Here is a 20353-nt window from a genome sequence, read left to right as displayed (position 1 = left end):
CCCCCTCTCTCCATATTTATTCCAGAACCCTCACCCCATCCCCCTCTTTGATGAAGGGTCTAGGCCCGAAACGTCAGCTTTTGTGCTCCTGAGATGCTGCTCTTCCTGCTGTGTTCATCCAGCTTCACACTTTATTATCTTACAATGCCACCTCTGGCGGACCACTCACGCCACCTCGCCAGTGGCAGATATGTTTTTTTTTGAGAAAGCTACGCAGCCTGTGAATCTCTTGGGTTGCAGTTGTTCCGTGCTTCAAACAATGTCTTTGGAGACACAGAGCATTCGTGGCCGATCGATGTTGCCCCTCAAGTATGAGCAGAAGGAGAGATGACCAAACCCACTGCTGGTCTCATACCCTTCACCTTTGAATACTTTTCCCCAATTAGGATGTGAAAGAGTAGATTATAAAACATTACAAATTGCAGAAAGTGCAATAAAATTAACCGTGTCTCCTTACAGAAAAGTTCACCCGGATGTGCCTGGATACAGTTGCAGAAGAAAGGATCTATTTAATGTGCATAATGTCACGAAAACTGCCCAAAGTCAAAACATTGCCGCATTTGCCGAGGGAACACATACATTTCTGAACATAAGAATGTTTTACTCTGAGGAACTTCAGCATAATTAGAATCCTCTCCACACCAGCACAGTGTGAATCTCTGTCTGTGCGCCTGCGTCTGTTGACGCTGCCGTGAGCGACTGTTTCCTTCTGACTGAACCCCTGATGGTTTTCACGCTTCACTCTCCCCCATGAAGTAGCGTGAGGCGGCCAGCAGAGGGAACCAATGCATTACTTTGAACACAAGGGAGCAATTGAGCAAGAGCAGGAGCCTTTTGCTTTCTCTCTCCAACTCGTTCTTTCTATTTCTCCCTCTGTGTATCAACGTTTGTATGTGTGCCTATGTGCTTCAGTGTCTGTATGCACATGCTTATCTCAGTGTGTGTCTCTGTCTATGTGTGCTTCTGTCTCAATGTGTGTATGCCTTTTTGTACATACATGTTACATACATGTGCCTGTGTGCTTCTGTCTCTGTATTAGAGTGTCTGTCGAACTCTCACTGTGTGATAGATGCTGTGTGCAAGCTAGTGTAGCTGAGTGTGTGTATTAGTGTGTGTCTCCATGGCTGTGTGGTTGTGCCTGTGGCTCTTTCCAGTGGGCTATTTGTTGTTTTGGGGGTTAATCCATAATGACTTGGACGAGGGAATTGAAGGATGGGTCAGCAAGTTTGCAGACGACACAAAGGTCGGAGGTGTCGTTGACAGTGTAGAGGGCTGTTGTAGGCTGCAGCGGGACATTGACAGGATGCAGAGATGGGCTGAGAGGTGGCAGATGGAGTTCAACCTGGATAAATGCGAGGTGATGCATTTTGGAAGGTCGAATTTGAAAGCTGAGTACAGGATTAAGGATAGGATTCTTGGCAGCGTGGAGGAACAGAGGGATCTTGGTGTGCAGATACATAGATCCCTTAAAATGGCCACCCAAGTGGACAGGGTTGTTAAGAAAGCATATGGTGTTTTGGCTTTCATTAACAGGGGGATTGAGTTTAAGAGTCGTGAGATCTTGTTGCAGCTCTATAAAACTTTGTTTAGACCGCACTTGGAATACTGCGTCCAGTTCTGGGCGCCCTATTATAGGAAAGATGTGGATGCTTTGGAGAGGGTTCAGAGGAGGTTTACCAGGATGCTGCCTGGACTGGAGGGCTTATCTTATGAAGAGAGGTTGACTGAGCTCGGTCTCTTTTCATTGGAGAAAAGGAGGAGGAGAGGGGACCTAATTGAGGTATACAAGATAATGAGAGGCATAGATAGAGTCGATAGCCAGAGACTATTTCCCAGGGCAGAAATGGCTAGCACGAGGGGTCATAGTTTTAAGCTGGTTGGTGGAAAGTATAGAGGGGATGTCAGAGGCAGGTTCTTTACGCAGAGAGTTGTGAGAGCATGGAATGCGTTGCCAGCAGCAGTTGTGGAAGCAAGGTCATTGGGGTCATTTAAGAGACTGCTGGACATGCATATGGTCACAGAAATTTGAGGGTGCATCCATGAGGATCAATGGTCGGCACAACATTGTGGGCTGAAGGGCCTGTTCTGTGCTGTACTGTTCTATGTTCTATGTTCTATGTTCTAACTCACTTCCCCCTTTTCTCTCTATCGCTCTCTCTTGAGTTTCAAATGATGCAATGGTCATGTTGACATGTTTCTCCATAAGTGTTTGTATCTGTGTCTTTTTTTCCCTGTTTGGAAACAACTCACTGAGAATCCTGAAACAGCAGGTGGTGACATTCGAATTCTAAAAAGATATCTAGAATTAAGATTCGAACGATGACTATGTTGAGGTTGGATGGCTCGCCGAGCTGGTTTGTTGTTCCGCAGACGTTTCGTTACCGTGCTTGTGGCATCCTCGGTGGAGCCTCTGATGAAGTGTCGGTGTGTTTTCCCAACTGGTTTTTATTCTCTGGGGTCCTTTGCAATGGATTGACTGACTTCCAGGTTTCCTACTTGGTGGAATCTACAAGGGATCGAGTTCAATGTGTTAATAATAGCATGCTTCGTGGAGTGCCATGCTTCCAGGGATTCTCGTGCTTGTCTCTGCCTAGCCTGTTCCAGGATCTTATCCCAGTCGAAGTCGTGGTTCTACTTCTCCAAGTAGATTGATATGACTGAGTATTGGTCGTGTTTTTTTTTTTTAGCCAGTTGTTCAAGGATAATGGATATCCAAAGAACTCGGTCAGGAGATGTCCACTCGAACAGTATCAGAAAGATTGTACACACTCCGATACACACATCACACTACCCTAAGTCAGGAACACGTCAGAACTCACCCAAAGATTTCTGAGAACGCTGGGCATCAGAGTGGTCACAAACCCACATCAACACTACGACAAGTGCTCACCCGAACTAAAGACCCAATCCCCACCATGGACAGGACCAATCTCATCTACAAAATCCCCTGCAGAGTCTGAAAGAAACATTACATCGGACAAACAGGAAAGAAACTAACAAGAGTACATGAACACCTACTCTAACCCTAACACTATCCTAATCAGTCAAGCACGATGTGAAGTGATAGTGACTCAGACGCGAGAGCTTTTCTCGTCCAGAACAAAAACCAATCACATGCTGTTAGGATCGCTTTGACATCTCTGTCCGCCTTTTGCATTCAGAAATGTGTACAGAAACTGCCTTTGGTGCATCTCTAAATAAGCACCGTGGAATTTTGTAAGTTTTACTAAGTTGCTGTTCCTCGTTTCCCACGCCGGTTTTCAAATCAGCTGGCTGCCACCTGAACTTTCCTCATGTCCAGGATTGGAAAGCTGCACAGAGAAACGTTGGGGTAAGGAGAAAGGCAAGGAAGATGGCAGCTCGTAGTTGCACCGAGGGTCGAACGGCCTCCCAATGTGATTTGTCGTTCTTGAATTGTAACGGTAGCTCAGTTTTTCAAACAGAGGTTTATCTTTCAGCCATTTACACAGTGAAACTGGTGCGGTAAGGCCAAGTGTGCTGGACGGTATGAACTGCTGTATGATATGTTCAGCTTAGTGAGTTTTCCTGGTAGTCCAGTTTTTTTTGAGGCTACATGTTAACGTGAAAGTTGTTCTGTTTCGAGCAAAGGGCGAAATCATTCACGAGACTGAAAATCTAAATTGCAGAAATGCTGTGCAGTTCATGTTTTCTTTATCCAAGCATAACTGTATACACTTTCTCCCAGGCACATTACATTTGGTGCCTTACCGAGTTTCACAAGATGTGCTCAGTTTTCTGTTGATTTTGATTTGATTGAACGGCTGTTAGCATCTGGTGGGAAAGTAATGTTTTAGCTGGGCACTGCCCAGCAGCTAAGAAAATAGATGAACAAGACAACGATCCTTGAAGCCTCTCCCTGTCCCTTCGCTTTTGTTGTTTTGCAGTAACAGCATCAGAAAGCATTATATTTGAGCTTGTCATGTGAGTGGTAGCGTGGCTGAGAGGGCTAAGGGGCTGGGTTCAGGTTCCAGTGTCCTCAGGGGAGTGCGTTTGCATCTCACCGCTGCTATTATGCTGGTACCCTGTCGTTTTGTTTGTCTGTTATGCTACAGCTGGGTTGGGATGAACTACGATCAGTTGAAAGCAAGAGAACAAAACGTTCTGTTTCCAATCACCGTACGATGCAGGAGTGCACAGACCATCAGCTCCTAATTTACATTGTGCCAGTGGTTATCAATTTCATCATGGAAGTGGAGAGAACGGACACTCAACCTTCGGTCTACCTCACCAATGTCGACCAGATATCCTAAATTACTGCAGTCCCGTTTGACAACATTTGGCCCATAATCCCTCCAAACCCTCCCGATCCATACACACATCCGGATGCCTTGAAAATGTTCTAATTTTACTAGGCTCCACCACTTCGTCTGGCAGTTGAATGCATACTTGCACCACATTCTGGGCAAAAGCAATGCCCCTCAGTTTTCTTTTAAACTTCTGCCCCTCACTTAAATTATACACCCTCCAGCTTTGGCTCGCAAACCGTGTGATAAAGACCTTGACTCTTCACCCTATCCATATCCCAGATGATTATATAAACATGCGTTCAGGTCGTCCCTCAGCCACCGACGCTTCAGGGAAAATTGCCCCGGCCTATTCAGCCTCCCCATACAGTCCGAAACCTGCACCCCTGGCAACATCCATGTTAATATTTTCTGGGCAGGCATACATGATATCTTTTATTTTTCAATAGTGCCAATAACTCTGGACTATTTCAATCTATTTCAAAATGAGAGGTGAAGCTTTGAACAGCTGTGAATTTCAATGCGGTAGAACGGTCAGTGCACAGGGCAGGGTAATGGGTGTGTTTCTGTAGTGTAGTCGTTATCACATTCGCCTTGCACGTGAAAAGTCCCTGGTTCGAAACCGGGCAGAAACAATGGTGCCTCTCTTTTACAGCGATAGGTTGCTGGACGGACATGGAGTGAGGTTTCTCGTTTGTTCTTCTTGTCAGCCAACCTTTCTTTGAATGAATTCGCCCACATCTGCTTTTGTTGTGGAAAGGAGGATCATTCTATTTCATTTCAAAATGAATCTTTGTGAAATTTTTCTCCTTCCTGGTCCTGAATGTGCAGAGATAGTCATCTCATTAAGAGTGCATTTAGCCAGCGCTCATCCTTTCTGCAGCCGAGTAGTTTTGCCTTTGCTTTTTGTGCAAAAGCATCCCAGCTCAAAGTCAAGGAAAAGCTTGATTTGTCGGTGTCGCAGTGCACTGCACGTTCCTCTCTGTCAAATGCATCTCAAGGTAGTCTCTGAATGTTCCAGTTCTGTCAGATTCTGTCATGTCTCGATATGCGTGAATCGAAACCAGAAGCCTTCAGTCACGATTTGGAGTAGAGAAACATGTTTGCATTTTTAGCGGTGGACTCAGTAGCGGCTCATTAGTCTACAACAGGAGTGAAGGGAATGACAGGCTCAGACGAGCCTCATGGCGCGTGCTGTCGCAGAATCACTAACATTAACGTGTGCTCTCAAGTCAAAGACGCACTGGCATTGAAACCGAGAAAATGAAATGGCAGGCTACCAATTGATACTGCATCCATTCTTTTCTGTCTTTATATCAAAGAGATTAAGCAAGTCTAATCAAGGAGAGAAAGGAAAGCGAGCCACATGAAACTCAAGTGAAGCAATATGCAATTTATTCGGTCAGCAGGATAAGAAGTGATGGTGACTCAGGTACGAGAGCTTTTGGCTTCTTGAGCCAAAAAGGAATTGCGTGCTGTGAGCATCTCTTTGACATCTCTGATCGCCTTATACGTACAGAAATGTATTCAGAAACAGTTTTTGTGCATCTCTGAATAAGCACCGTGGAATTTCATAAACTTGATTGGCTTTTCATCATCTCCTACGCTGGTTTCCAAATCAGCTGGCTGCCACCTGAGATTTGTTCATGTCCAGGAATGGAAAACTGTGTAGAAAAACTTTGGGGTAAGGAGAAAGGCAAGGAAGATGGCAGCTCGTAGTTGCACCAAGGTTCGAACAGCATCCCAATGTGATTTGTGTTTCTCGAATTCTAATGCTAGCTTGGTTTTTCCATGAGTGGGTTATCTTTGAGCCACCTACACTGCAAAGCCATCGCCGTGAGTCTAAGGACGCTGCACAATATGATCTGGTGCACCATCAGCTCAGCTTGGTGCGTTTCCCCGGTATTCGGAAGCTTTTCATGATACATGTTAACGCAAAAAATGTTCTCTTTCGATCAAAGGTTAAAATCATTTGCCAGAGTGAAAATCTAAATTGCAGAAATGCCGCGCAGTTCATGTTTTCTTTATCCAAGCATAATCGAATGTACTTTCTCCCAGGCACATTACACTTGTAGCCTAACAGAGTCTTCCAAGATATGCTCAGCTTTCCGTTGATTTTTGATTTGATCAAACTGCTGTCCGCATCTGGTGGGAAAATAATTTGCTGGTTGGGCACTGCCGAGCAGCTAAGAAAAGGGACGAAGAAGACAGGGATCATTGCTGCCTTTCCCTGTGCCTTCACTTTTGTTGTTTTGCAGTAGCAACATCAGAAAGTATCATGTCTGCAGCATACGCATGCGTGGTTGTGTTCCAAGTGGTTTCAGGTGCCAGTCTCCTTGGTGGCGTGAGTTTGAATACCGCCTTTGCCATTTCTCTTGGTAGCCTGTTCTGTTGTTTGGCTGTTCTACTGGAGCAGGGTAGGCATGAGCTGTGTTACATTTGCGAACAACAGTGAAACTGTGTTTTGTTAATAGTCAAAGGGCGATGGCAGAGGGCACAGAGCATCTGCTCCTCAATTCCATTATGCCAATGATTATCAATTTGATCGTGGAAATGTAGAGAACAGACGCACAACCTTTGGCCTACCTCGCCAATGTTGACCAGATGTCGTAAATTAACGCAGATCCATTTGACAGCATTTGGTCCATATCCTCTAAACCCTCCCGATTCACACATGCATTTGGATGCCCTGGAAATGTTGTAATTTTAGGAGGCTCCACCACTTCGTCTGGCAGTTCAATGCATACTTGCACCACCTTCTGCATGAAAAAAGGCCTTCAGGTCGCTTTAAAATTTCTACCCCTCACCTTAATTATTTACCCTCCAGTTTTGGACTCGCCCACCATGGGATGAATTCCTTGACTACTCATACTGGCCATATCCTTGAGGCTCTTATAAACTTCCGTCAGGTCGACCTTCAGCCTCCGATGCCCCAGGGAAAACTGCTCCAGCCTATTCAGCCTCACCGTACAGTCCGAAACCTGCACCCCTGGCAACGTCCACTTGAATATTTTCTGTGCAAGTTTACACGATATCTTTTATTTGTCAATGGTGCCAATAATGCTGGACTACTTCAATCGATTTGAAACTGCGGTGCGCGCATGGAATAGTTTACCAGTGGTAGTCGTAGAAGCAGAGTCATTAGTGACATTAAGCGACTGCTGGATATGCACATGGACAGCAGTGAATTGAGGGAAATGTAGATTAGGCTATTTTATTTTTGGATTATGGTTAATCCACGGCACAATATCGTGGGCCAAGGGGCCTGTACTGTGCTGTACTTTTCTATGTTCTATGTGAAGCGTTGAACAGCTGCGAATTTCAATGCTGTAGAAAGGTCAGGGCGCAGGGCAGGGTAGTGCATGCGTTTCTGTAGTGTAGTGGTTATCACGTTCGCCTCACACGCGAAAGATCCCTGGTTCAAAAGCGGGCAGAAACACTGTTTTTTTCCTCTTTTACAGTGATATGTTTCTGGATGGCCATGGAGTGAGCGTTCTTGTCAGCCAACCTTTCTTTGAATGAAGTTGGTCATTACTGCTTTTGTTGTGGGAAGTAGGATCATTCTAATTCATTGCGGTATGAATCTTTGTTAAATTTCACTCCTTCCTGGCCTTGAATGTGCATAGACGGTCATCCCTCTTAATATTGCATTTAGCCTGCCCTGTTCCTTTCTGTAGCGCAGGAGTATCAGCTTTGCTTTTCGTGTGAAAGCATTCCAGCTCAAAGTCAAGGAAAATCTAGATTTGCTGGCATCATAGTGCACTGCACATTCCTCTCTGTCAAGTGCATCTCAAGGTAGTCTCTGAATGTCCCAGTTCTGTCAGACTCTGCCATGTCTCAAAGTGCGTGAATCGACACCAGAGGCCTTCAGTCACATTTTGGAGTAGAGAAAAATGTATGCATTTATTAGCTGTGGACACAATAGTGGCTCATTCAGCCAACAACAGCTGTGAAGGGATTTACAGTCTTAGACGAACCTCATGGCTCGTGCTCCTGCGGAATCATTAGCATTAACGTGTGCTCTCAAGTGAACGAAATGCTGGTATTCAAACTGAGGAAATGACACGACAGGCTACCAATTGATTTTGCATCCAGTCTTTTTTTTCTTTATTTCAAAGAGAGCACGAAAGTCTAAATAGGAAGGAGAATAGGAAAGCCACCCACGTGAAGGCCAACGTGTAAATTCGCAATGTGAGTTGTAAGGATGGGGTCGGGAAAATCCTCAAATTTTTAGATCCGCCGTGATATTAAGAAATGGCGAGCCAGCAGAGTCGGGTAGAAATGCCTCTTCCTGTTCCCATGTTCCCAGCTTTCAGTGTTGTTTCAGGCAGAGAATTGTCAACAATAACATGAAACACAAAACAGTGCAAATAGATCTGTGACTAATGCTATTCTGAACTGAACTGAGCTGCAGCAGCATGGTGGCTCAGTGGTTAGCAGTGCCACCCCACAGTGCCAGGGACGTGAGTTCAACTCCAGCCTTGGGCAACTGTCTGTTTGGAGTTCACACATTCTTTCTGTGTTTTTGCGGGTTTCTTCTGCGTGATCCAGTTTCCTCCCACAGTCCAAAGATGTACAGGCTAGATGTATTGGCCATGCTCGAATGTCCGTAGTGTTCAGGTGTGTGTGTGTTACGGGGTATGGGTCTGCGTGGAATGCGCCAAGAGGTGACGTGTACTTGTTGGGCTGAAGACCCTGGGCCAATACTGAAAGGGGTCTAATCCAATTGATTCTCCCCTGCCTGCCAATGGTTTTGTATTTCCTGTTACCTTCCTCACGTGTCTGTCTAAATGCTGCTTAAACATTGCCGTCATGATGATGAGAGTGGTGAATTGACAACGCTGAGTATCAAGTCTCTCACAACTGGGATGAACAGCTCCTGTTGCAGTTTTAGGTCAGACAATGGTGGATGCTCACAGTCGGTCCATCAGACAGCATGCTCCTTCACATAGGTTTCCAACTGGGCACGTGGAACAAGTTGCCATGTAGATGTTAGGGCTTCAGGGGTAGATTTCTCAATTGTCGGGCTGGAGTTCTAGCTGTGGCACTAAACATGACGTTCTAAATCCAGTTCTGGCTTCTTCTTAATTTACAATTTTAAATTTGAAGTTCACTTTACCTTTGTTTTACATTCTTATACATTCACTTCCCATGAAAGTCTTGGAATGTGTCCTTGAATGAAATAACTGTGAAGGTTGATGACGGCGGGTATAGTGTGTGTCCTGTTGGTTGTGTGAATTTTGAAAATGAAGTTGGTGAATTGTTGCTTCATCGAATTCTGTGAAGAATTTTGTGGCATGAAAGGCCCATGATAGTGGGGGATGGAACGTTATCTGTGAGGAATTGTTTTCCTGCCCGAGGAGAGTGCACTGTGCTGTTCACAGGAGTCAGCATTGGCAACAACCTCTCCTCGGGGTAGATATTAATGAAGCAGACTGGTGTACAAGGTGCACAGTTTCAAAATTCAAAATGATGCAAAATTCGCAAATCGACGAAACAACACAGAAAGCCGCGTGAACTGCTTTTTGCCAACAACATTTATCTTGCTGGACATTGCTCTGTTTTCTTTTCCTGAGCCTTGTGATACAGAGCAGGGTAACAGTCGAGCAAATGTCAAAAGAGTGTAGTGCCAGAAGACATTCCAGGAGCAGCATTATGTACATGGTGAATTTAATTTCCCACAACAGGAACATACCCCTAACAGCAGACTGAGGGGAGACAACTCAGGCTGAGGTGAAGCTTTGAAATTCAGTGTCCCAGATACTGCGGAGGTCAGTTATTGAGTCTGTTCAAAAAAGCAATTGACAGATTTCGACAGAATAAAAACATTAAGAGCCCAGGGGACAGTGGAGGAAGATGTTGAAAATATACATTTCAATGCAGTTTAGCACTGCATAATTAAGCAAGATCTTCAAACAGCTAAGGAACCTTGAGTGAAGACGATGATATCCCAGTTCACAGGCAATTTGCCAACCATTAAAGTATAATCTGAACTATGGAGTGCCGCAGGTATGTCCTGCTCCAGTAGCGTGTGGTACTTATATGGCATTATGGAGGCATGTGCAATGCCGAGGTTGTGAGTTCAAGCCTCTCCTGGAGCGTTTTAGTTTGTCGTGGCACAAAAGGGTAATGAGGAAAGTCAATTCTGAACGACGTTTGTGGGGAAACACCAGTTTCTTTGAATTGGGCAAAGACTCAACGATTGAGAAACATTCTACAAGTAATTAAAATGTGAAGAAGTAACTGCGGAGAGAGAAAAGAAGATCATTCTTTTCAGCTCAATGACGTTTCACACATGGGTGGCTCCACTGAGTTAACCTGCAGGCAATAGCTGTTAAACTTGTTTCAATTTATTCACTTTGCTGCAAACTCAAAAAGGCCATTGAAATAATTAAAAAGGAATCAGATTTATCTCGTTCAGACTTTCGAATGTGATATTCAACAAGTTAGAAATTTTATCATCTTAAAATAAAGAGCTGCTGAGGCAAAAAAAAACAATCTAGTTTGTGGATCTCTTGGATGAAGTTCACAAAGTATGAAGTGTATGACTTTGTCTCTCTGTTAAGGTGCTTCCTTATGGAACTAGGGATGCACATACATACTTCTTTGAAGTTTATGGTGCATGTAGAGAGACTGGTTAAACAGGCTTTTGGCACACTGACGTTCATTGCTTAGCCGTTTGAATTTAGGAGTTGGGAAGTCATGTTCAAGTTGTGCAAGGCATCGGTGAGGCCTCTTCTGGAATACAGTGTGCAGTTTCTGTCACACAGTTGTAGGAGACATATTATTTAGCTGGTGAGTATTAAAAAGAGGTTCATCAAGATGGTACCTAGTATGGAAAGTTTTAAGTTATAAATCAAGGTGAGATAGACTTGGGCATTTTTCTCTGGTCCTGAAGAGGTTGAGAGGAAACCTGACAGAAATTTATTAAACAGCGAGATGCGTAGACTGTAATAATGGTAGTTTTCTTTTCCTTTGTGTGGGAGATTTAAAGACCGGGGACATTTTTTACGTTGTGAAGAGATAATTAAAAGAAAATACAAGAGGCGGAATGTTGCAACGACTGTGAATAAACCGATGGTTAGCTCCAGCAGAGAAACATGTAGCAGAGAAGCGGGTGACAGTGAAGCAGGCATCTGACGATGAATGTGCTTCTTTTGCCGCTGAAATTCACCGCTTCACAAAGTGGAGAACATTGAAGCATTGACGGCGATTATCTTTGCTGGTTACTCACCTTGCGAATGCCCTTTCCGCTGATATCCCTGTTAACATCACAAGTCAACAGGATGAAAGATGCATCAATATGTTTGGAGCCAGTGGTGCAATTGATACTGTGTCTTACTTCAGATTAGAAGATTGAAATGTTGTATCTTCCCTCTCTGGAATGAAGCTGACAGGTTTCCTTCATTTGCAAATTGACAGTTGCTTCCGAAGAGGAATGTGTACCAAGCGCTGTTTTGGTCAGATTCCCAAAAGCTGATGTGATTGGTTCGCTGGGTTTTGGAAAACAAAAGTTGCCCACGAGCAACATCAGTGTGGGACTATTTCAACTCACTATCCATTTCGTATCTCAGCTCATGGCAACGGCTTCCATCATTGGGGAAACTGCTCGTGTTACTTTAGCAGGGAACCGTGTATTCGGCAATAGAGTGTGGACATGATGCAGATGGAGCACATATAATCCTGAGGCCTCTGCCAGTCTCGGGGGATATATCTGTGTATCTCCCTCTGTGGCTTAACATGAGGATGATTACTTCAAGGGGCTTGAGCAGAGTTTTATCATCTCAAACTTCAGTCCCATTTGTTGCTAACAGGGATAATCTCGTTGAAACTTGCACTCTGGAATTAAGAACTCCAAAGGTGGTGGTTCAAACGCTGGAAACTGGGACTAGAATAGATGGATAGCCGAAGGCACGGACTGACAAGATGGACGAACGGTCTTTTTCCACGTGATTAAAAGCTCAAAGAAGGGGAGAAACTGACCTTCAGCCAAAATGAACGACAGAATGAAAAGGCTGAAGCAGGATCATTGAGAAAAGATGGCAGCATCTTGAGCATTTCCCCTGATGGTCTAATGGTTAGAATTTGGCACTTTTAGCACTGAGGCCTGGTCACGGTTCCTATTCAGAGAACTTACTTTGTTCTTGGTAGGGTTGTCCTTACCGCAGCACAGCTCAGAAGCTATAAGGTAATCTATTTTATCGCAAACACTAATCAAGCTAACATGAAACAAAGAACTACAGATGCTGGAAATTTGAAACCAGAAAAACAAAGCAAATTGATAGACAACCTTGGAATTTTGCTGTTTTTGTTCTCAATGCAGGTTGACCTAACTGTTGCATTCCTTACTTACCATTTGTCTGTGGATGGTAACATTTCCAGAATCTTGTACAAAGACATTCAAATTTATCTGAACAATATCAATAGCTGTTCTTTCAGTACCATCCCGCGCTGTGTGTTAACATCACATAATTTGACAGTTTATCTTTCTTTTCCATCATTTTTAAAAAAAAAATCCTATTTGTGATTATGATGTGGGACGTGCTGGTGTTGGACTGGTGTGGGCACAATCAGAAGTCTCACGAAACCGGGTTACAGTCCAGTGGGTTTGTTTAAAATGACAAGTTTTCGAGAGCTGCTCTTTCATCATGATAAATTATTACTTCATGCAACAGTACCTTCTACAAGCAAATGGGACAATGTGACGTGACTGATCAATGTCATCAGAGTGTAGGAATCTCTATGTTGCAGTGATCACAGTGTGACTGATTTTCATGTTCACTTTGAGGGAGGACAGTTTGAATCTAAGATGAGCGCTTTTTAGCTAAATAGAGACAATGGTACCGTTCAAAGTGAGGGCTGGTTGAAATGAAGTGGAAGATTAAGTTAATAAATTGTTCAGTGCAGACACAAGAGCAGAGATTAAGGAAATAATCCAGAATACACAACAAAAACTCTCCACTGTGCCTTTGCCAGTTTTCATCGATGTTGAAGAAGAGCACATGTATTTTCAGCCTGAATCTGGTTTCACATTCCCACTGCGTCACAACACCCAGAAGGTAAGGGTCAAGTGTATGACATGCAGAAGGTGCAAAGTATGTCACGGAATTCACAATGACAGAAAAAAAGAGGCAAGGACGGATGCAATACACTGAGATGGAGCGTAATTATTCATGTGAAAGGCTTTTTGTGTATAATCCCTATTACATGAAGACTTCCATCACATTGGAAAGAAAAAAAAAAGAACTTCCAGTTGTGTAACTCTGATGAACAGCTCAATATTTGCTTCGATACAGCATGTCGCTGATTGGCAATGACATACCACCTTCTGTAGCAGCATGGTCTAGTGAAAGCATGCTGCCCATTAACCAGAGCTCAACACATCAAAGTTTTCCAACGTTCCAAAGAATGTATTTACTGCTCCTGCCATCACTGTTTCCCTGTATCACCTGTGCTTCCCACTTCCAGTAAACACTTCAAACCCGCACAAATCTATCAGATATCTCACTCAGCTTTTGGCCCAACTAAATTGTCACAGGTATGATGAACCGATTGACCTTCTCTGGCTCTCTCACTGTGCCATGATCTAAAGGGTAAAATGCATTGTGTCTGACACACAGAATGCCCTGCAGCATTTCCCCACGCCGAATCAGAAACTGCTGCCCTCCTTGTGACATGTACATGCTGTGTAATATTTTGTCGTGCAATGTGTCCCGCTGTGTGAATATCACCTTTGTCTAACTTCCCACATTCTGCTGGTTAAACACTGATCTTACTCAGAATCATAAATTTATCACAGTGCAGATGGAGCCCACCATTGCTCTGCTGGTTCTTTACAATGAGGAAATGGGTCATTCTCTTGATTCCTTCCTGTAACTCTGCACGTTGCTAGTTTTAACATTACCAAATAATTCGTTTTAGCAAAAACATGATTGAACCGCATTCTTTGTTGCACTCAGTGATTACATTGATTACAGATTCTAACCATTCCCCGTGTGAAAATATTTTACCTGATGTCACTTTTGCTTTCTCAGATGAACCTCTGCCTAATCATTCTCGATCCTCCCATGCATAGGCACATTTCCTCCTTATTAATTCTGTGTAGACCCTTCCTGACTTAGAAAACTTCACTCAGACCAGTCTTTAACCTTCCAGTCTGTCTTCATCGCTCACATTCCACATAAGCGGCACCTTTCACAACGTTTTCAGCGTTGTTTACAATTAAATAACGTCTCTGCTTCCTGATGTTTCCCGCCAAAACCTTTGTGATAATCCAGCTGGAGGATTTATTCAACGTCAGATTGCGTGGTTCACTTCCTGAACCCCTTGTTTTCATTTTCACCACTCGCCCTCTTTTCTACAATGACAACTGTGCTGCTGAAGCTCATTCCTGTTTAAAGAAGTCCGACTTCATGAGGTGCAGTTCTTTTTACGAAAATCTGATCAAGCGATCTGGCAAAACCAGGAGCTTGCCTGGCATTTGAATCCGAGACCACTCACATGCTAATGGAAGACAAATCCCCAAGCAAGAATCATACTTCTCAACCAACGAGCCAGTAAAACTCTTGCATTTCTAGTGCTGAACCAGGTGTGAAGCAGAATTCAGTTTCAAGAACATCTTCTCATCCTATACCTCTGCTCCTGAGACAGTTTTGTTAGTCCCTTGCGCTGGGACTGAGCACAGTCATTTTTTCCCTCAGGAATGGTGATATCTGTCCGAATAATGGTTTCTGTGTTGTGATGCTGTCTTCGATGGGCTGATCTTTGCGTTGATTTCATTCAATTTGGTGTGGTCATAGTCTTCTTGTTATTCACAAATCCACACACCACATGACAGAAGTTGCTGCCTGAAACAGCGTGCGGAATCATTGCAGGGTGCCTTGTGCATCAAACACACTGCAACTAATGTGATTCACTTCACTGGCTTTTTATGGATGTTTCATTTAATGTTGGATGGCATGGCCAGACATGATGAGGCATGTTTTGTGTTTTGCTTTCCCCTGTTGGTCACAATGGCACGTCTCATCTCTCCTTAGGGATGTCGGACCTTATACAACACAGCCTCTTTTTGGGAAAGCTGTTCGACAATTTGTCAAAGCCAAAAACCAGCAATTAGGGCTCATCCAGAATTTGAACTTGGGGTCTCTCACATATCCACAATCCCCAACGCGACAATCATGCCCAAAGACCAATGAGCTATTGCCAGAGCTATGTGTTCCGGGCTGAAGCAGCTGGAGCTTTCTCCGTGTGAAGTACTTTCACATTGCCCCGGGGATCCAAAGCAGCAAAGTATTCAAGAACATCTTCTGATTCTGTCTCCCTGCACTCAACACGGTGCATAAAATTCAGGCTCACTGTGAACGTGGAGAGGCGCTGTCACACTGTGTTTTCTGCACCTGCTGTTGGATAATGATCACTGTAACTGTGTTCAATGAGAGGATAGGAATTACTGTTGTTTTTTGGAAGCATTACTTGATAACTTCTCAGGAGCGCAAAAGCTGACATTTCGGGCCTAGACCCTTCATCAGAGAGCTCTCTCTGATGAAGGGCCTATGCCCGAAACGTCAGCTTCTGTGCTCCTGAGACGCTGCTGGGCCTGCTGTGTTCATCCAGCCTCACAGTTTATTATTTTGGATTCTCCAGCAACTGCAGTTCCCATTATCACTTGATAACTTCACTGTCTCTCTGTTATAACAGAAGAGGAGCTGCATTTCCTATTAGATCAAAGCATGAATTTGGGTGTTTATAGATTCAGTGATAAAATATCAGGATAATGATATTCACACCGCGCTATCACCAACTGAATGACTCGGATGCCCAGAGGGATGCGGCTGTGTTTTAACCCCATGATGAACAGTTTATGTTTTACTTATCACACTGAGGGAGCTGAGAATTTACCAAAAAATTCCACAACGCATACTTGAAACATTGTAACATGTAAACCTGAGAGGGAATCTTTGAGAGCAATCTAATACAACAGGAAAGAAGATTTTAGTCAACACACATCATCGCCAACAAACTCTGTCGTAATGAACAATGTGCGCAGGACGTGCTTTAAACATGCAACCGTTTGCTTTGCAAACAGATGCACAAACTTTACACCACAAGCTCACATGTGCCCTGCTGCTGTACAGGATTAAGGGAAGTGGTTGCCACGTAATGATTTCAAACTACATTAGGCAAAGGACGTCAAAGAGTAGTCCTCATTTTCTGTTAAATCACGACAACGCCTCTGTCTATCTTCATTCTTCTTCTTCCTCTCTCTGCCTGTCTATCTTTCCTTGAGTTTTTGCCATTCCGCTCTTCTCTACCTCATTGTCCGAACTTTTCTTTCCTCCTCTTCTACCTTTTTTTTCCCCTTATACATCATGCTCGAATTTTCAGGGCACAGGGAAGGCAGGTCACAGGGCGAACCCAGGGCTTATTCTGGACACTTTCTTCAAATGTAACGAGAGAGAATTGACCTGAGAGAGCAGAAACAACTGAAGAGACACTAGACTCTCCTGTGGATATTTTTCAGTAAATTCAGCCGCCAAGAATAAACATCTCTCCAATTTCATGAAGAAAACCCACCATGAAAAACGTGAATACAAATATAGAATCCCAAGAGTAACTTAACCTGAGGCCAGACACTGAAGTGCCTGCGATTGTAATGTAGAAATAAAAATACCTGGAGCTGTAATTACATTTCCTTGAATTATTCAGTGCCACGCGACACGCGACTATTTCATATTCATGTAAAAGGAGTCAGCATCATCATTGCATCACAATAGTCGAAGGCCATCGCCGCTCATGCCATATGACATCATGGTGCAGCTGTAAGTCCCGGGGAGAGTTTATTAAAGAAACCTCACTGAGGGTCAGACTGCCCTGTGTCAGGAAACATTTGGACGGCCAAACCGAAATCATTTAATGCGATACAAAATCACCAAATAAAACAAGTTTGAGGCATTCTCCTTTCTTCTCACTTAACGTTCAGCGCCACATCAAACTAGATAATGAATAGTGTGGGCAGTTGGATAGCACGGTTGCAGAGTGTTTAGCACGTCTACTGCACAGCGCCGGGGACCCGTGTTCAATTCCATTCTCGGGTGACTGTTTGTTTGGAGTTTGCACATTCTTGCTGTGACTGCGTTTCCTCCCACAGTCCAAAAATGTGCAGGTTAGGTATTTTGGCCATGCTAAATTGCCTGCAGTGTACAGATTAGCTGCGATATATCAGTCTGGGTCTGGGTGGGATGTTCGAAGATGTGGTGTGCTTTTGTTGGGCCAGAGAACCTCTTTCCACTCCAAAGTGATTCTGTTGAAGTCTGTAATGATCAGACACACAATGTCAAAGCCATTTAGATCAAACAACCGCGCGCCTTCCAGTTTCAATTATAACTCATTGTTTGATCACCCGAACAATGCCTAATGCCATGAAGTCACAGCAGAAGCTTTCGCCAGTAAAACTGATAGAGAAAGATTGTCATTTTGGTCGTTGCAATATGAAGTCTGAATTAACTGCCACCTGGTTTCCTGGGTCTTACAGATTGTTTCACATCAGTCTCTATAATGCATTGAGTCAGCATGTTCAGCTGTAAACCAAGAATAAAAAAAAACTGAAACAACTGTGGATGCTGTAAATCAGGAACAAAAACAAAAATGTTGGATATTTTCAGCAGGTCTGACGGCATCTGTGAAGGCAAAAAACAGAATTAACGTATCGGGTCCGGTACTCGTCCTCAGAACTGTTCTCAGTTGGATCACCGAGCCGAAAAGTTACCTCTGCGTTATCCTTCACTGATGCTGCCAGAGCGGCTGAGCTTTTTCAGAAACTTTGTTCTCGCGGTTGTTAACCAATATATCTTTGGAGTCGAAATTTCCACTGTTTCCTGGTCACACATTTCCCATCGGTCAATTAGCTGTTCGAAAATATTCTCCAATCATTGAGCATTCTGTGGATATCCAGTACATTCAGACCCAGGAATCTTGCACCAATATCCCTTCAAACTCAACATGAGAAAAAGTAAGCGAGTGAAAAACCTTTACGTAATTGATGAGAAATATTCAGAACTCTCAGTTTAAATCAAAACCACGAGCACAAAACCCGCAATATTCCAAGCCCATGCACTGCAATTATCTTCCACCAGCGACAAGCAACAACTGCGGCTTCTTTGAAGTCCCATTCTGCCGCTTTTGCTCATCGACACCCCTGCATGGATGCCTAAGCTGAGTTCCAGATCTGTTTGCAGTCTGTCCCATTTAGCACGGTGACAGTGCCATGTGAAGGCAAGACATTATCCCCTCAAGAATTATATTTTGGTCACCTCCTGCCGTTACTGTCATGGACAGACGTGTCTGCTGAGGGCAGATTAGTGAGGATGAGATCAGGCATGTTTTCCTTCTTCTTGGTTCTCTCACCACCTGCAGGAACAATCGAACAACTATGACATGGGACCTCACCAGCTGCTGCAGAGCCACTCTTCGTGATGGACATTGAAATTGCCAATGCAGAGTTCATCCTTTCCAGTCTCACCATTCCATCCAAGTGCTGTTCAACATGGAGGGCTACTGATTCATCAGCCGAGAGAGAACAGTAGGTGGGAATCAGCAGGCAGTTTCCTTGTCCTTGTTAAACTGGATGCCCTGATACTGAATGGGATTAGGATGTCATGTTGAGACCCCCATGTTAATTTCCTCGAATATGTCACATTGCACTGCCACATATGCTAGGCTTGTCAAGAATGTGAAACAGGACATATCCATGGATGGGGATGGTGACTCTGGGACATTGTCTATAAGATATCTTCCGTGAGTTTCAGAATGGTTGTAATTTTACAAGAAATACAACTGCACATTGCCAATTTTCCCCTTAAAAATAGAATCTGTGACATTTATTGCAGAAACATGGAAACAATCTGGTCCCACCCCCTGCAGAGACATCCGTGTCACCGGGAAACAGCTCTCCTGAGCCCTGGGCCATCTCTCATGAAACCTTTCTACGTTTTGTCTGTTCACAAGGATCTAATTGCACTGCCATAGAAATCCTATTTGAATTCCTAATCTTTTCAAAGAATCCTGATTATTTCGGCGTTTTATATCGGGTAATGACACTGAGAATTTCATAGTCAATACTCGAGTGTTGTAAGTGTCTTGGCTGGCTCTGCTCATTGAGACAGTTCACCCTTCACTCTCCCGGAGTCTGCTTCACAAAACAGCTTTGAAAGATTTCCAAAGTTGGCGACTGGGTTGTGTATGTAATTTCCTTCCCATGTTTCACCTCCAAACCAAGAGATTTCATGTTGTTTCTCATGATATGAATGGGTTTGTACAGTTTGATTGAGCATATAGCGAGAAATTCTATCCACTGGCCAGGGTGAGTAGCAGTTCAAATCTGTCTCCCCGAATGTGAGATTTTCACGGCAAATACTCTTTGGGACCTCAGACAGTAATGGATTTCACAATAAACCACGTTCATACACTCCATTTTCACGAAAAGATGCCAACCATTGAAGCAACGACCCAGCTACAGATAACAAGGGCTCAAGTGGAATTTAAACGCGGTACGTCCCACAGCCTCATCAACGACCCGCACACCTTTACACTAATGAACAGTTTAATCCAGCATCAACTTTCTGTTGTAATCTGGTTGACCCTCGTACAGTGATCTTTGGGTGTTGGAGAGCGGTTTCAAGTTCTATCTGCTCCAGAGGTGTGTAATAACATCGTTGAACAGGCAGTTTACATTTTAAAAAATCTCAGTTCGGTCAGTGAAAGCAACAATGAACAGATTTTTTCCCATTCTGGCCCTGCTCTTGGGCTGCTGCTATTTGCTCCTTTCCCCGGGCACCGGACTGTCTTCAATGGCAGATGGATCAAGCCATTTCCCTCCAAGGGCAGGCAGTCCTTTGGATGGTATAGGTTTTGCAGCTCCTTCTTGAGCACTGGAAGGGTGAAAAAGCAGAAGAGGCAGAATCAGACATCAGGAAATTATAAACCACGATTGGGAACATTCATCAAATGACATTAATCAGAGACAAAGAGAAGGATGCAGAGCTTCTGGAAAAGAGAGAAGTCAAAATTGGGCACTATTCCCTTTAGAAACT

General features: G+C 43.9%; 2 non-coding genes across 2 annotated transcripts; both read left to right on the top strand.

Annotated features, from left to right (window-relative positions):
• Positions 1-4827: 4827 nt before the first annotated feature.
• Positions 4828-4900, top strand: trnaa-ugc (transfer RNA alanine (anticodon UGC)). The gene has a single exon. It is a non-coding gene; the product is annotated as a tRNA-Ala (tRNA).
• Positions 4901-7631: 2731 nt separating this feature from the next.
• trnav-cac (transfer RNA valine (anticodon CAC)) lies at positions 7632-7704 on the top strand. Its single transcript has one exon. It is a non-coding gene; the product is annotated as a tRNA-Val (tRNA).
• Positions 7705-20353: the final 12649 nt, after the last annotated feature.

This window comes from Stegostoma tigrinum, chromosome 10, assembly GCF_030684315.1.
Source record: "Stegostoma tigrinum isolate sSteTig4 chromosome 10, sSteTig4.hap1, whole genome shotgun sequence".
In the NCBI taxonomy this organism is placed as follows: domain Eukaryota; kingdom Metazoa; phylum Chordata; class Chondrichthyes; order Orectolobiformes; family Stegostomatidae; genus Stegostoma; species Stegostoma tigrinum.
Note: the sequence above shows the minus strand (reverse complement) of the source record. Positions and strands in the feature narration are given on the sequence as shown.